Source organism: Lissotriton helveticus, chromosome 4_2 (assembly GCF_964261635.1).
Source record: "Lissotriton helveticus chromosome 4_2, aLisHel1.1, whole genome shotgun sequence".
NCBI lineage: Eukaryota > Metazoa > Chordata > Amphibia > Caudata > Salamandridae > Lissotriton > Lissotriton helveticus.
In genome coordinates this window covers 124,719,369-124,738,354 of record NC_136064.1, presented here as the reverse complement: position 1 = coordinate 124,738,354, position 18,986 = coordinate 124,719,369, and positions in this window count along the sequence as shown.

Sequence of the window (18,986 nt, the reverse complement as noted above, 5' to 3'; positions counted from 1 at the left end):
GTTTGGTGCACAGCATTAACATTATTGTTCAAGATTTCTTGAAAAAAGAAAACACAGACAGCAAGTTACTGACCGCCTGCTGAAGAATCTGCACACATTTCAGCCATTCTTTTAAGGCCCGGTAGCAGCTGAGGATCATTCAACGTGACCGTAGAGTGCCAGTCAGAGGATTCATCCAGGAGGTGGCAACTGGTTGGAACTCAACCTTCTACATGCTTGAGCGTCTGTTTGAGCAGTACTTGGTAATCAATCAGTATGTCTTTCTCGCACGGGGTGTTTCTATGAAAGACATGAGGCTAGAGGTGGAGGAATGGGACCTAATTAAAAGCCTGACAGACGTGCTTCGTCCTTTTGAGGTGTTCACGCGTGAAGTCAGCAGGTAGGACTTACTTTGGGCAAAGCTATCCCATTGTTGCGCATGCTAAAGAACCAACTGAAGGCGGTGTCTTCAACCTTCCGAGTTGATGCTAAAAAGCAAGACGCATATCAGTTGGCGGAGAGCTTATTAAGCTGCCGGGTTGACAATGCAAGGCTTAATGCAATACATCTATTTAGCAAACAACTTCATGCATGCACTTCCTTTATGTCCCTAAAAAGATTCATGGATATCTTCGTATCCAAAGATTTGTTTTTCCTCATTTGTTGTTTGTCCATGCTGTGGTTTTTTTCCCTCTCCAAAAAACTTTCCCAAAAACCCCCATTCCCATCCATTTTTCAAACCCTAACCCTCTTCACCCGGGCTGTGTGGTTTTCATTGAGGTGTGACTAAAGGAAACCAATAATTCCACACGCTTGCTGGGGAGGATAAGGTCAAAAGCAAAAGAAAATCAATTTCAAGGCAGGTAAAGGAATCTGAGGATATATTCTTACTCTGCTTGACACACACCCATGAGTATTTGCAAATCAATTCAGAAATTCCTGTCCGTCATCGAGTGGATTCATCATCAACAACATCCTCCTACACGTGACGAATGCTTACTCTGCTGTGTCCTTCAGTACTAGTTCTTGTAGTAGCCATAATCCACACAACTAGTAGTTAACTTTTGATTGAATACTTTAGCATTGCTTAGGCTACAATTTATGGCACTGTTCTTGTGTACTGTACTATCTATTGTACTGTTCTAATGCTCCTCTCAGGCCACTCAATGTTTAATTTCCTTTTTATTCATATGCTGCTACTGCCAGTGTGTTCCACTACCACTACCACCACAATAATGACATTTTATCCGTCCTGGATTCCATAGCCAACCTTAATCGCCATTTGCCATGCAGCCAGCCCTGTGCCTAGCCCTATTCTCAGACACGAATCACAGGTAGTATAAGCATTTTGGGGGAGGAAGAATAATGGAGTAGGAGGAGAGGATAGACTGACGGTAGTACTAGTAAAGTAGTAGGACAGTTGAATTCACTAACTCTGTCAGTGGCACTTTTGTACAAATTTGGGCGATAACTTAGACAATTTGAATCAACCAGCAAGTTAAGTTTCAGGAAAACAAACGTACAGTTAACCCCCCCTGCCTCCCCCACAAAACAGTAAAAACGCGTATGCTATGTTTAAGTTGAAAATAAATAACTATTTCGACCCTAACAAAAATAAACTATCCCGCAAGACCCGGCCCACCCCCCTCCCTAACCCCAACCAATGTCCATGAAATCTTCCCATAACTCAAAAAACCCCAACGCCCAATTTCCACCCCACCAAAAGTCTTTAAAAAAGTGGCAAGGGACAGTTTCTCTCTCCATTGGCCGGCAGTGTCCTGTGGCCAGGTGGTCACGCAGCTCTCTCCAGAGGGCCTTGAGCAGGACTTTCTGCCTCTCCACCTCCTGCTCAAGGTAGGCCACTCACAGGGTTAGGCGGTGCACACACACCTTGCAGGTACTATGAGGGGCAGCTGTTGGTTTTGCTGCTCGGCAGCGGCGGGTGGCTGCCGGACCATGGGGGCTGTACCGCTGGAGGATTGCGCTGGCTGTATGAACCAGGGGCAGTGGAGGAGGTGCAGCTGTTGTTGTTGACTGCGAGTCATCCTCCTCCTCCTGAGCCACCAGCCGCCGATATTAAGCGACAATTGCCTCTAGCTTCCGTTGCCTGGCCCCAATAGCCAACTCCTTCCTTGATAGTTTAGAAGCAGCATCTATATGTAGGAAGAAAAAAATACTGTAACCAATACTCTTTAAGATTAACACGAAATAATGCAACAGAAAGTTATCACAGTAGCACTAACAACTTGCAAGCACAGTACATAACATGTGAAGCATGTATCTATCAAACCTCCCACTTCGTTGGCCTCTGCTCTAACATTAATGGGAGTTTCAGGAATTCTACTAGCACTATTGTCTCACTACCTTAGACTCATACAGTACACCAGTCTTCTTCTTCTCTTTTGTTTAGCAAAATTAGTACGTAAACTTGTGGAAGCCGGCATAGCGCTAGCGCAGTCAACTTGCACCCAAGAAAAACAAAAGCAAGCCATGATGAAGCAAACTCGCGTAAATGTTACCAGTACATGCAGGTGGGGAAGCTCTTACTTTTCTATTACGGGTGGCACTGGCCATACTCTGTTACAAGTTACAACAAGGGCTACTGCTCAATTAATTTAACTTTCACCCTGCCATGCCCTGGGCCCTGACTACTACAAAAGGAAAAGGTAGAAGATAATAAGATCATCTATCCCTTCACATGATATTTGCTTATATAAGGGATGACTTTAGGTGTTTTGTTTTTATTGATTGAGTGAACACCGATAGGCCACACATGAATGACAGATTTAAAAAAAAATTATTAACATAGGTAGTGAGTGGTTCCCGTAATCGCCGGAGGAAGGCTCTTGTGACCTGACTTGATAATGTGAACTATACAATATAGATACACAATATATGCTGTGCTTGCAAACTACTAGTCAAGGGAGTATTCTGAAAAGTTTCAACTTCTACTTTCCTGGGCTTTCCTACTCTGACACGGACGTGCGGTGTTACATGCTCTTCAAACTAACACTCTTCATCCAGTGACCGTCTACTCTCTCTACACTACATACACCTATGCTGCTATCAATGAGGAAGATATCAGCATCTATCCATTCAAAGTAAATGTCAATCATTCTTCTTAATGTCTCAACTGGACAAACCTTACATTTTCTCTTCGAAAAGCACCCTTTTTTTTATTTTGTAAACTGCCACCCATGCATCCGTGCTTGACTTGCATTTGAACTTGAACCAAAGGATATATTGCGCACACATACAGTTTCTGTTTCACCCACCCAGGCAGTCCTCTTTCCTTTCTCCTTCCACTCATCCTTGCTTCAACCGGCCATGCATCATATTCCCAGCCACCTCTGCCTACATTCAAAACCACGTATCATTCTTTGCCTGTCATTAATTTAACTCGCTCGTCCTTCCTTGCACCCTTATTTGCCTTTTTATTCATCCCATCCATCAAGTTCATCTCTGATCTGACTTGGCTACCCGATAAAACTTTCACAGCTGAGTTGAAGTCAAATTTAGAGGAGGCCATTGGTTACTCGTCAACTCTTGCCGTTAATGCTACTGCTAATGCGAATGCAAGGGTCACTGTCTTCTACCTGGTTGACAAAAACTTAGTTCTAAATTTCTAAGTCTTCTTAACAGTAAAGTTGCCGTATACACCACTCACTATTTTGTCTAGAAATGAAAAAAATGTTACTACTTAAAATGTTTTAATTATTTGTGACTCTCTAGTCTAAACTAAAAATCCCCCTTTCAGAAGGGGAGGGTGTTTTTATTTATGCTTAGCGATAACATGCTAGACTTTTTGGCACAACTGATGAATGCTTCATTTTTAACACGCACCATTTTTCTCATAACAGAAGGAAGATTCCCTTCTACGAACAAGAGCAATATGTTACTCATCATCAACACAACCAGTACTTTAAGTTCCAACCAGGTGAGGGGTCTCCCATAATTAATGTGTAAATCAGCTACTGTTCAGTTTTCATGAGTTCACCGTTTCTCTTCTATGAAGTTGATTTTAATAAATGTTTTATATAATGCACAATTGAAAATTAATATACAAAGTACACACAGAGCTAGTTGTTTACTTTTAATAAAGCTTTAAAACTTACATATACTCTGTGGTTTTTGGTCATGAGTGAGTGAGTGAAAGGGTTTGCAATTTGCAAGCATGAGTCCGTGGCTCATAGAGGTCGGGACTCTGACTCCGTAGTCTTATATTCTGGGTTGTATAATCATTGGCGATCATCGCTGCATTCGGGAGCTAAATAATGACTCTGACACACTAGCTAGTCAGTAAGAAGATTGAGGGTTCAACTTCTGTTATGACTGAGCCTGGTATGTGGAAAGTCTAACTGCACCTATATTATCACTAATGTCCTATTTCTTGTCCATAGTTCTGTATGTGCAGAATAGTCCCTGCAACAGTAGATATAGGTCCTCCTATCCAATCAAAAAGTAAACTAGTATCTTATTCTTGGTGGCCAATGACATTGTATTGTTGGGAATTGTCAAAGCATAAACATTAAGAAGACTTCAATAGACATTATGGACAACCCAGATGACTGCACTCAGTGCCTAGAGCTATTGCTGAATAGGAGTTTTGTTTAACACCTTTTGCCAACTGTGCAAGCTTAGCTAGCTACACAGACAGACTAATAATAATAAATAGTAGTAGCACAGAGAGTCATAGTAGAGGCAGGATAAGAATTTAGAAACAGTCTACAAGAAGATCAAAGACGATTTAGGAAAAAATTGAATTATGATGAACCTTTGGAATAAATAGGTGCTGTAAAAGTTAGGGAAGCATAATTATTAATATTAACACGAAAACTTCCTGGGACCAGCATAAGAGAGCTTGGCGGACATATCCTGGCCTTCCTGCTCCGCCGGCACCGCCAGAGCCATCTCTGTCCTATTGCCCCTGGGAGGACCTGATGTACATGAAAGAAAGACACAAACATGGATGATTGTTGTCAACAAAATCATTTCAAAAAAACAATAACAAATTATTTAAGGGAAATAAACAACAATTGCACAAAATGTATTGACCTATCTGAAGTGGTCTACTAGGATATTAGTATTGCTGTTTTCGCGGCCTGTCTACTTGGAAAGTTATGTAACTCACTAAACCAACTACAAAAAGGTTCTACTAGGACTGGCAGCACTCAGCAGCACGTGAAGTAACAGTCACAGTCTGTCATGATTGCAGACCACTAAAAAATGTGGTACTAAATAACAAGTCATAATATACTCAACCTATCAATCCACCACCACTATCTCTTCTTAGTGGCAGAAGTACAAAGGAAGGACTGGACTTGAGTCTCTAGTATCTCTAGCATTACGCAGTTCTGTAAAGTACACTCATACATAATCACTCAAGCCAAATGAGTACAAAATTGAGAACAAGTAATCATTAAGCATGGGCGGATTTTGCGAATTGGCAATCCGCAAAATTGCGTATTTACGGATTCGCAATCCGCCAAATCCGCGAACTCTCGTGAATTTGGCGGATTCCTTTTTTTTTTGTGTTTGCAAGTGTTTCTGCCATTTCGCGAGGGTTTTTTACCAGTTCGTAAACGCGAACTTACTTGTCGGGTAGCAACGGTCGCGACCATGTTGTTTCTACGTCTGGTTCATCACAGCACCCTCTGTTTCACGACTGCCACCCTCTGTTTCACCACTGCCACCCTCTGGCTCACCCATGCCACCCTCTGGCTCACCCATGTCACCCTCAAGTTCATCACTGTAGATTATGGGGGGAAAAGCACACCTGCCCTGCCTCAACTAACATGAATGAATTAGGGGCTGATTATTGTGTCACTGAATTTGAACTTCCAGGCTGGCAGGTGCTTCCTTATCTGTAATTGCTTTCTGTTGCAGTGTAATTGTTTGAACAGGACCTTTGTTGTATACTTGTAGCTATTCTCTGAGCCTGCTGTGAGGGTCAGAGCAGGGTCATAGAATAGTTGCAAGTAGGTAACTGAACTCTGAAGGGGCCCCTCAGGAAGCACTACAGGGAATGGTTACTAATGATAAGATTGAACTTTTGCACCTGCTGAGTGCTTTCAGTTTTGCAAAAATCCAAATATCCAGCAGCATCCGCAAAAAGTAATCCTTCCAGGCACTACCGGGAATGGTTACTAATGATAAGATTGAACATTTGCACCTGCTGAGTGCTTTCAGTTTTGCAAAAATCCAAATATCCAGCAGCATCCACAAAAAGTCATCCTTCCAGGCACTACAGGGAATGGTTACTAATGATAAGATTGAACTTTTGCACCTGCTGAGTGCTTTCAGTTTTGCAAAAATCCAAATATCCAGCAGCATCCACAAAAAGTAATCCTTCCAGGTCAAGATCCAAATCAAAGTGACCAGCAAAGAAAGCACTGGAAGGAGCCTGCTGGACAGGAACAGGAAGTTGGAGACTGTGGGGCACTTCCTTCCTCCCACACCCCTTCCCCCCAAAATGGACTCCTTGCAAAAAAAAAAGTGCAGGCAAATGTCAACCTGAGGAGTTATTCTGATAAAAATCATAATTTTCAAGGTTTATGCTGCCTGCTGGTGGATTTCTTGTGCGAAATTGCAAATTTAGCAATCTCGCAATTGCGAGATTGTCGCTGCCCGCCGCATCTACGTGTTCGCAAGTATTTACTCCCGCGAAATTGTATAGTATTCTAGTTGGCAAGTGCGACCAAGCAAAAAATCCGCTTCGTACGGATTTACGAATTTTCGGCAAGTTCGCGAGAGTTTGCGGATTGCGAATTTGCCGAAAATCCGCAAAATCCGCGAGCGGATTTTACGCCCATGCTTAGTAATCATAGTAGCACCGACACTGACTGAGCAGGCGAGCACCTGCAATCACAGAAGCTTTTGAAACATAATTTACCTGCAATATATTCGGCAGCATTCTTGCATTTCGGAAATAACGTATATTTGCAATATAACACAGAGCAGAAGAAAACAAAGTAGTTATTATTTAGCTACTAGTACTCACCAAGCCCAGGGATCTCGACACCAAGCAGGTCGAGCAGGTCTTGTTCCTGGTCCAGGAAGTCGGACCACCGATGCGTCACCTGGTTGTAGGTGCGCATGGACCCCAGACTCCCGATACATGGCCTGGCACACCTTACCCTATAGCTGGCGACGCTCCCGGAGGACGTACCCGATACCGGGCCTGCCGCGATGATCTTGGGGAGGTAGCGCTGCACAAAGAAGACCAGTGCGGCCACCTCAACCGCGCTGAAGATCTCCCAGGGACTTACTGACTCCCTCCCTTAACCTCCCGCAAGGGAGCTGGCTACGGGGTAAGGAACTCTCCCCCTTCGACTTGCCGGCTCCCTTTGCCATGGTCCTGGGTCAAAGAAAGGAAAAAGAGGAAAGAATAGGGAAAAAAAAGGAAAGAAATGAAAAGAGAGAGCTAAAAAAAAGTAGTTATTAAAGTAACAAAAAGTTGAAAAAAACACAAAATGTAAAAGTACAAAAATAGAGAGATAGATAATGAGTAAAAAAGATTAAAAAAAAGTTCAAACAAACAAAGGATTACAAAGATTGAAACAGGATAGAAAAGGCATGCCCTAAACCATAGCAATGAATGAAAAACAAGATGGCCGCACCCACTGCAACCACGTGGGTAAGTTTGCGCAATATTTTCCCCACCAGCACGCAAAAACGGACGCAAACACGCATTTGCGCCCCTGAAGTAGGAAATGCACAATGCGAGCATGCAACTAGTGCCCGGAAACGGTGAAAAAAAATCCCGTAAACACACAAGAATAAAAAAATCCACAATCTCACGAAAGTTCAAGTTTTTTGCGGACCGCGACAACGCTTTCGTGCAAATTCGCTTACCGCAAATTCGCAAAATTCGCCCATACTTATTTTAGACGTAGGACTGAGGTCGACTAGGTCTCTTCCGAATATACTAAACCTAATTGTGTGTACCAGCTAGCTCTGAGGTCACTAGAAACTTTCTCGAATTCACAAGAAGGGATTAGTCTCTGACATCTGCATAAACATGACAACTTTGTTTCCCCAAGATAAAACATATCTTCAGAGTCGTGGAAACAATAGATAGATATTTCACTGAGTCAATCGTGCATGCTTCGTTTCACCAGAGGTGCAGAGAAATAGATAGACAGGCGTTTTCAATAAAAGGATTTATTGAACAGTCTTCTTTCTCAAGCAAAAGAAATTAACTGCTACAATCATAACACTGGTTGTAAAATATAATGCATACAGTATAAATAGTAGAATGAAATAATACTGTAAGAGCACTGTATGGTTCCTAAACCATAGATAAATACATACATAAATAACAGAGGCTAAAAGTACTCAACTGGTGCATCTAAAATATGCCTACCCCAGTGTACCTAACCTAAGCTTAGTACGAGGGAAGAAGTAAGTGAGGTGTAACATAAATGTAGTATTCTTTTTGCTAAGAATCTGCCGAAGATTTCTCTAACGGTCTAATCAGCTCCGTACCTTAGTTTAGAATGAAGAAGGTCGGTCTCGGGACTCGATTTCCCAACAACACGCAAGGGTAGCTTGGCAACACTGGAGCTGGATTTCACAGCAGGAGAAAAGGTAGCGTCTCTCTCAGTGCATCTGCTGGAGGGTCGGCTTCCTTCGGCACTTACTGTAGCAGGCTGTGTCGGGCAAGTAGATAGTCGAGCTGCTCCGAACCAGGGTGTGTTTGCTTGGGCAAATGTGGGCATATTTATACCTAGAAGGTGCCGGTTTGACATATGGTTGGACATAATAACATAATCATCAAAGAGTCGCAGTTCTTTGAAAACTCCATGAGTTCTTGGATAAATCAGTATTCAAGCAAGGGGAAGTCCCTGACTGCTGAAGGCAGGTTTTTCCAAGAAACCGTTGTGAATTTTCGGAACTAGGGGAAGTAGCCCTGCTGTATTTGGACTGAATATGGTTACAACTTCTATGCCTATGTAAGGATATGGTGAGTTATACCTATATCAAGGCATGAATCGAGAAACTTACAATAGGGTCCTATATAATACATAACAGTATATGAAGACCTTGGTTAGTGTATCAGTGCACTTCTAGAAGCAAAATAGCATTTAAACAACTCTGCACATACTAGACTACCCCTGTTAGACACCATATACTTTCTAAATGTCTATATAATATGCTGTAGGAATCCGTTTCTGCTCATTAAACAGCGCCATTGGGTATGCACATATGTGTCCAAGTGTCATGATAAAAGATCTGTGTTGCTGGGCCTAAATGTTGAAGTAGATGTGACAAGATTTGTACAGAGGTATAATATTCCCTGTAGCTTTAAAGTTAGTCTGATCAGCTGCTCCACACACATCAGAGTACACATAGATGTGCACACATACCACAGACATTGTACCAATATATTAACAAACTTGATTTAAACTTCAATTTTCTTTTCTAATTTCATTACAGAGACAGAGTTCACAATACCACCCCTTTGGACATCTCCAACTCAGTGGATCCTTTCAGACCCAAGACCACCACACCTGAGTGCAGCACCACCTGAACACCTGGCTAAACAATGGCAAGAATTTCCTGCCCTGTAAATATGTAATCTATAATTGTCCAAGCCTAATCGCTGTTAAAATGTTATCCTGAGTGAATTTGCAATTTGTATATATTTATAACTCTAACCACTAGTATATGTAGTAGACATTTGTACTTACTACCATTCCTATGTATTTTAGTGTTTATATAAGTGTATCTCTTCCTTGAGTGACTTTACAACTTGTACATTTGCAATTGTATCCCTCCTTTCACTCCACTTGTATATATAACACTAATCACTAGTATATGTAGTAGACCTTTGAACTTACTACCATTGCTATGTGATTTTATAGTTTATCTGTTTGTATCACCTCCTTGAATGACTCTCCTACTTGTACATTTGCAAGCTTCCCTTCCCTCGCTCCACTTGTACATTTACAAACATTTTTCTCCTGTTTATATCTCTTATGTAACTCATGTAATCCAAAGTTCTTATGTAGTGCAACTGGTTCTTATGTACAGTGCTCTGACATATTCGGGTAATGTTTGCGCTATATAAAATCGCAATAAATAAAATGAATAAATCCACCAAAATGAAAGAACAACTCTTGTCTTGCCAGTCTTGTGAGCCTCAACTTCTTTGTAAAAATCAGTAGGTATATCTGTGACTTTAGGAGTGGGATAACACATTTAAAGAAGCCTATAGATATTAGACTACCTCTATTTCATACCACATACTCTGTAAATGTTTGCAAAATAAGCTGCATGAATCATGAGTTTCAGAGTGCTTCTGTAATACCTACCTAGCTAACAGAGCTATGCGTCTGAAACTGAATTCTGAAGTGCCTCTCGTAGGAGCTGACTTGTGTTTGCCGCCTTTGGGACCCCAGAGTCCAGGATCCAGTGCAGCAGTTCCCGCCCACAGCTGCCTCATTACTCCTCGCGGCCCTCGCTTCGACGGAGCCGCTCGTAGGAGCTGACTTGTGTTTGCCGACTTTGGGACCCCAGTGTCCAGGATCCAGTGCAGCAGTTCCCTCCCACAGCTGCCTCATTACTCCTCGCAACCCCCGCTTCGCGGGCTCCGCTCGTAGGAGCTGACTTGTGTTTGCCGGATCTATGACAAAATATAGAAAGACAAAATATCGACCTACAAAAATATTGGAGCAATAATATCGATGTCAACAATATCGACATCATATCTACAAAAAGTTCTGTACAAAAATATCGGAAATAAATATCGATGTCAAAAATATCGTTTAAAAAAAATGTTTTTTTAATAAAAAAAATGTAAAATTAATTTAAAAATACTTAAAAATATAATATGTATTATATTATTTAAAATTAATTAGTAATATACATAATGTAATAAAAAAATAAACATATACATATAATATATATACTTAATAATCAGTTGTAATATTTATTGTAATACCTTATAAATAATTAAAACTATTATATATTACAAAATCATCTATACACATAAAATAATAACATAAATAAAAATTAAATAATTATGCAAAACAAATTTTAAAAAAATATATTTTTAATATTTTTTAAATTAATTATATACTACATTAACTAAAACAATACAAAAATATTAAGTAACAGAGGGAATACAATACTATTCCAACTCCCCAAAAAATAACAGTAAGGAAAGTGTTGGATAGCGTAGGGATAAAAAATACTATTCCAACTCCATAGAGTGCAACAGTAGGGAAAGTGTTGGATAGCGTAGGGATAAAAAATACTATTCCAACTCCATAGAGTGCAGCAGTAGGGAAAGTCTTGGATAGCATAGAAGCTGAAAATAACATACTTATAAATAAACTAATATTTTAAAACATTAAAAAAATATTTATTAAATTAACCTAAACTATTTGCAAATACCAATAAATAATTATACCTACTTAATTACATATCAATTACTCTACACACTATAAACGCACAACAAACACCAATAATAAAATAATACACTTAACATAATTATCAATTAATCAAATAATTAAAATTATTAAAAATGAATTACCAATTAATAATTAATGAGCAATAATATAATTAGCAAAAACGATTAATACAAACACATTATTACTTAATTTCATTTATATTACTTCCCAACCTATTCCCCTATAAACCCACAACTCACTACAGAACATATTTATCAATTAATCAATTAATTAAAATAAATTACCAATTAATAAAAATTAATTGCCAATTAATTAAAATTAATTTATAATTCGGATAAAATTAAAAAAATAATTTGTATAATTAAATTACTTCCCAACCTATTCCCCTATAAACCCACAACCCGCTACGGTACCAAAATACAACATTTACTTAAATTACAGTAAAAAAATAATACATATTAAATACATAATAATATACATAAAAATCATATAAAAATCGATATTAATAATATCGATATTACTTACATCGATATTAACAAAATCTATATTACTTACCTCCGAAATTCTGTCCCTTCCATATTAAAAAAATCGATATTACTTACCTTCTATATTCTGTCCCTTTGATATTTAAACATCGATATTATGGTAGGTCGATATTAAAAAATCTATATTTTGTCTCCCTACCGTGTTTGCCGCCTTTGGTACCCCAGCGTCCAGGATCCGCCCACAGCTGCCTCATTACTCCTCGTGGCCCCCGCTTCGCATTGGCCGCTCGTAGGAGCTGACTTGTGTTTGCTGCCTTTGGGTCCCCAGCGTCCAGGATCCAGTGCAGCAGTTCCCGCCCCCTGCTGCCTCATTACTTCTCACGGCCCCCGCTTTGCGGGAGCTGCTCGTAGGACCTGACTTGTGTTTGGCGCCTTTCGGACACCAGCGTCCAGGATCCAGTGCAGCAGTTCCCGCCCACAGCTGCCTCATTATTCTTCGTGGCCCCCGCTTCGCGGAACGAGCGCGGGCATGCGCCGGGCAAAGCCCAGGCCGAGCAAGAACGAGGACTGGACGGGCCCCTATCTTTAATCTACCATCTGAGCAACTTATGAAGGTTAGTACGCATTTGCTGGATTACTAAGACCACCCTTTGTACTTTTTCTTTGCTATGAACTACTGGTGCTCCTGTATTGTAACAAAAGTAGATAATGGCTACAGCTAAGGCGGGAAAGGAGAGAAAGTCGCTATCAGGAGGATCTATTGTGGGTACACTGGACCAATTTTTAACCAGGGCATCTTCTGTGCTGGCATATGAAATTTAAATGACTGAAAAGAGGCTCTCTATGGAGCCAAATTTTGATAAGCGGTCGTCAATGGGCAGGCTGGCCCAGACGTCATCACCAGTGCCTCAATTAACAGTCGATAATGTGTCCTCTGGTTGTACTGGTGAGGGCAACCAGTCATCGAAAGTTGCTGGCAGTTTGTCTTTGTTTCTTTTCAGCGCTCCTTGACAAAGGACCCTCCGGGTCCGAAATGCATTGGAGCATTTTTGATCAAAAGTTCAATTAAGCGGATAACATGAACTTCTAAATGTTACTTATGGAAAATCCATGAACTTGAAAATGAACGTTCAAAATAAAATACAATAACTTGAACTTTTCTTGAACCTTTTTGGCGTCAGTTGTGTTATTACAACGAACCACATAAGTGTGCCCTCAAGCAGGGATGCACCTACACCCCAGTAGTGCACTCAACCCCTCAACAGTCTCGACGCATTAAGACAGTTGCGTCACCTGCTGGAGCACCTTGATCTCTTTTCAAATTTTACCTATCTCCAAAGTAAAAATATCTTTCAAACTATAAGCTGTGCGCCGTGCCTACACTGTTCATCTTGAAATTTCACTTACTGCCCAATTGGCAGGCTGCACGCCCCACCTAAGTACACAAGAATGCAATATGAGGAAATCTCCAAAACAACTGAAGCTCGCGCTAGTATTTTAGCATTTGACACAAAAGAAACAGAAAGGATCTATGCACTCATCGATGAGGACTTATTACAAACCACAACAAACAGGACAAAGGAGCAATGTATCAAACAACTTCTATACCTCTCAAAACGCAGAATAAATCAAAAATTGCATGCGAGTACCTTACTCAAGTACCACAAAGCACTTCGCATACCCCGAGGCCTACGGATCGCCCTGAAACCGTCATTATGCAAAAACTCAAAAGCATTCCTGGAGAGATGGAATGCCATCCTTAACAAATGCAGTCTGGACTTGATTCTTCTGATTGTGGAGGAACTGTCGGAAATTTTATCAGAACTCGCACAAGAAATCACTGCTACTGAAGCCGAACTAAAGGAATTAATCACCCCTGAGGAGCTCACAGAAACCCTGGAAAATATCAATAAACAGCTGGACAGACACGCTAAAGAAATAAATGAGCGAAAAATTAGCACATTTCGCCGGGACACTCTGGACTACAAACTAGGGGAGGTGTACACCTGGGCGGATGTCTACGCCCAACGCCGTAGAAACAAACCGTATAATCAAAATACTGACACCTCTTCCTCAGGTAGTGACAATAGTAGTCGCCCACCAAGGAGAACTCCGACGGAACCATCAACTTCTACAGACTCACAAGGTCAGAAGTCAAAACAAACACCCAGCAACAAAGATCCCACAACAACGGAGCCTTTTTTAGAGGTAAGCCCAGACAGGACCGACGACCCAGACGGGGCAAAAGGGCAGGAAAAAGAAAGCGACGACAGCCAACAACCTTCAAAGACCAAACCGAAAACCAGGAAGAATCGTTAGTGATTACCATCTCGGATACCACTCTCACGGAACACCAATTAAAAACTCTTCAAAAAGGAATGTCATTTATCCCCACCAATAACACCAATCTTCTAGAGCTAGAAGTGAGTACCTTCAAATTTACCCGCAAACTTCGTCTAAAGCACTTTTTTGAGAAGGTCCTGGAACCTCCCAAAGACATTAAACCGGACTTACTTTTGGGCTTGAGACCATCTAGCACCTACATACCCCCTAGTAGTCACAAAACCATTGACACCTTTGAGACCCTGGTAAGACAAGATATTGCAAAAATCAATTTCAGAAGGAAAGTTCGCAATAACATCACTAATAAGGACATGTACGCCTTAAGGAAAATCGCCAATAATACTTCAATCAAATGTCTTAAAGCAGACAAGGGTGGCGCCCTCGTCATCCTTAACACCAGCCTGTACAATCAACGGATAAAGGAACATGTAACGGATTAAAACACGTATATGCCACTAAGTGGGAATCCCACTAGTGAATACAAAACTGAATTATCAGAACTCATCTGCAAAGCATTTGACAACGAAATCATTGACGAGAGAACCAAAAGGTACTTGACAGTCGAATATCCGAGAAGCCCCACCATTACTATGCTACCTAAAATACATAAAAATCTTATGAACCCTCCTTTCCGTCCCATCGTGTCCACCAGAGGATCCATACATGAACCGATCGGCAAATTTATCGACCGGTATTTGCAGCCCATGGTCACCAACCTTGAAAGTCACGTAAAGGACACCACGGGATTTCTCAACAAACTCTCGCTAGTAAAGATCAACGAGGAAGAACATTTGATTTTATGCACAGCAGACGTCAAAAGTTTATACACCTCCATTCCCCATGACGGCGGGATTGATGCAGTCAAACAAGCCTTACTTTCTAGTGACATTACTGACTCTCTCAAAACATTCATCTTGGAACTCATTATATTTACTTTATATCATAGTTATTTTTCGTTTGACCAAAAATGGTACCTTCAAATGTCCGGCATGGCCATGGGCAATTGCGCTGCACCAACTTACGCAAATATCTACATGGGGAACTTTGAACTCAACAACATTTACATGAATAAAACATGGACAGACAATCTAAAAATTTATGTGCGTTACATCGACGACCTATTTTTCATTTGGAAGGATTCCCGAGAAAACTTAGAACAAGCCCTCACGGACTTGAATTCTAAAGATGATCGCATTGAATTCACATGGAACATCAGTGATCAGGAAATAACGTTTTTGGATGTACTCATAAAAATCACTGCCAACGGCTTACAAACAGACCTTTTCCGCAAACCCACGGATCGCAACAACACCTTATTACATAGCAGTTTTCACCAAAGCTCTTTGAAAAAACATCTTCCATTTAGCCAAATGCTAAGGATCAAACGTATTGTGTCTGACCCCGATACTACAACTTCTCAAATGCAAACCATGGCAACAAGATTTCTCAATAGAGGATACCCCAAGGAAGTGATCAATGAAGCTATCACAAGAACATCTAGGATCTCTCGTTCAGAAGCTCTAAAAGACACCATCAAGGTTGACAACAAGAGAATAGCTCTGGTCTCGAGATACTCAACATCCAGTAAAACCTTCAAAAGTATAATCATAAAACACTGGCGAATTTTATCCTCTGAACCAGTTTTTGGGGAACTCTTTAAGGAACCACCGATCTTTGCCTACACTCGCTCACAGAACCTCAAAGAGATCTTGTCAAAAACCAGCAAGGAACCAGTGAACCACACGGGCACACGCCCCTGCCATCACTGCAACAACTGCAACAACGTAATTAAAGGAAACAGTTTCAATCACCCCATGAGAGGCTTCAAAATAAAACTGAACGTAGATGCCACATGTGATACATCTAACTTAATTTATCTCCTCAAATGCCCCTGCGGCATGATATATGTCGGAAAAACAACTAGAAAAATAAAAATCCGTCTGAACGAACACAAGTCTAACATTCGCACAAAAAATATCAAATCCAGCGTGTGAACAGCTAAGCTCTCGCAACCACAAATAAAGTTTCACAATTCAATTGATTGATGATATACAACACAAAAAGTAACATAGAAGCAGATCCTTTGGTGTGAATCCTGTCCCAGCAGGATTGGGTTTTAATGGGTCCAGACTTGAGAAATAACAGTCAGCCGACACGTGTTTCGTCGTGTGCCGTTGAGTCAACACGACTCTTCAGGGCTTAGAGTCAACCCTTACAATGGGGTTGAGTGAGGTCTGGGCCTTATAGCGGTGTACCCTTTAGGTAAATTGGCGAGATGCTGTCACTAGGAGTAGTCGAATTTTAAGAAATTTAGTTGCAAACGGATGGATTATCCTGTGGTTCCGAAAATAAAGTCACGTGCTAATCGACTAGTGACGTCTGTTTCTTAGTGGTATCAGAGATTTCCTGGTGCAGGGCCTGAGTTAAACCGGGAGGGGATCCATGTTCATGACAGACGGCCACCGGGAACACACGGAGGAGGGATACCGATTAATAGCTCACCACTAACCAGGAAGCACACCCGTCTTCCATGGTTTTCTTCTTTATGGATCCCCTCCCGGTTTTCGTAGTTTACATGACTTAACTCAGGCCCTGCACCAGGAAATCTCTGATACCACTAAGAAACAGACGTCACTAGTCGATTAGCACGTGACTTTATTTTCGGAACCACAGGATAATCCATCCGTTTGCAACTAAATTTCTTAAAATTCTACTACTCCTAGTGACAGCATCTCGCCAATTTACCTAAAGGGTACACCGCTATAAGGCCCAGACCTCACTCAACCCCATTGTAAGGGTTGACTCTAAGCCCTGAAGAGTCGTGTTGACTCAACGGCACACGACGAAACACGTGTCGGCTGACTGTTATTTCTCAAGTCTGGACCCATTAAAACCCAATCCTGCTGGGACAGGATTCACACCAAAGGATCTGCTTCTATGTTACTTTTTGTGTTGTATATCATCAATCAATTGAATTGTGAAACTTTATTTGTGGTTGCGAGAGCTTAGCTGTTCATATGTGTATGGTCTCTTGACTCCTTAGACGGTTAGGGGTAATTTTCCGTCTGCTCTTAACGCACCACCCATTCACCATCTATGTTCTTCCACACTTGAACGTTTAACCTGAGGTAGTGCGCCCAGATTATCTGAACCCTAAAATTCCCTTCAGTAGTATATCAAATCCAGCGTGGCCACCCATTTCAATGAAGCGAACCACAATGTGGCTCAATTGAAATTCCTAATCCTGGAAACTGTACCAAAAATTGAAGGAAGAGACATCAATAAGGTACTTTTGCAGAAGGAAACAGCATGGATTTACAGACTGCAATCGCTGAAGCCTCACGGCTTAAATGATCGAACTGAACTTAGCTGCTACTTATAGTACCTTTATGGTACATTACTGATACACTGTGACCGAGTTTTGCTTGTTGTGATTATTTTGTGTTGTGTATTGTTTGATTCACTTTGCAAACCGATTCGGCCCTATCACTTCCTTCGTTTCATCCCACTCCAAGATGGCCGCACCACACGTTTACGTGAATCCCTCATCAGTTTCTACATTTGTTTAGACCTGGGTTAGAAACTCCGCGTTCACTTCGCGAAGTCATTGGACTCCGGTGCAGATACCCCGTGAAGCCACGCACGATTCAGCATTCCCAGTAAGTTCAATCTGAGGCCAGTCATGCGCCGAGGATTCACTCACCAGCAAGACGAAACTTATGTACCTATTCCCTTATGTTTCCCCAGATCCCATGAGGAACCGTTTAAGCGCATCACGTAAGTCTCGTTTTCTAACGAGCGGCTTGGTTAACCATGTTCTACCATCCCTGTCACTTTTTACCGGGTCACTTTTCATCATCCCCGTCACTCTCCTTGTTAAACGCACCGATGAAGTAGCCATTTTAGCACGAACTCGCCCCTGCGTTTAAACTTGTTTTAATGATTTATGCACGATCACGCTCCCACCTTTCCCAGCACTGACATTCGATAAACCACCACAATGCGTTTGGATACACCCTGGTGCAGGCGGTTTGACCATGTTATGTAAATCATCCACGTTGAAACATTGATTATGTTTGCAAATTGATTTTTGTTTAGTAACTGATTATGTGATGTCAACCATTGATTGGAGCTATATCCTGTTTCTTTTCAGCGCTCCTTGAAAAAGGACCCTCCGGGTCCGAAATGCATTGGAGCATTTTTGATCAAAAGTTCAATTAAGCGGATAACATGAACTTCTAAATGTTACTTATGGAAAATCCATGAACTTGAAAATGAACGTTCAAAATAAAATACAATAACTTGAACTTTTCTTGAACCTTTTTGGAGTCAGTGTTATTACAGTGTTATTACAACGAACCACATAAGTGTGCCCTCAAGCAGGGATGTGCCTACACCCCAGTAGTGCACTCAACCCCTCAGTTTGTCTAGTCCCCCAGCTACTGTGGACACAGTAGTAGCTGATCCATGTATTCCTCCACAAAATCATGAGCTTTCAGGACCAACTAGACCGAGATTGCTAACTCGGTCCGCATCCAGTTCTAAACTGGGGACTACTTATCAGGCACCAGACCCAGTAGTTAAAAGAAAGCGTGGTGGAGCCACACTGAAGAACAAAAAAGCGAAAATCCAGAAATGTGGCAACTTGGGGACAAATCCAACAACAGGATGTGTAGCTAAACTTGATACACCCCAGCTTATTGCACATGGGTCTATGACTTCACTAAGTACTGGTGATATGTTTCCCACTGAGGGAAGACAT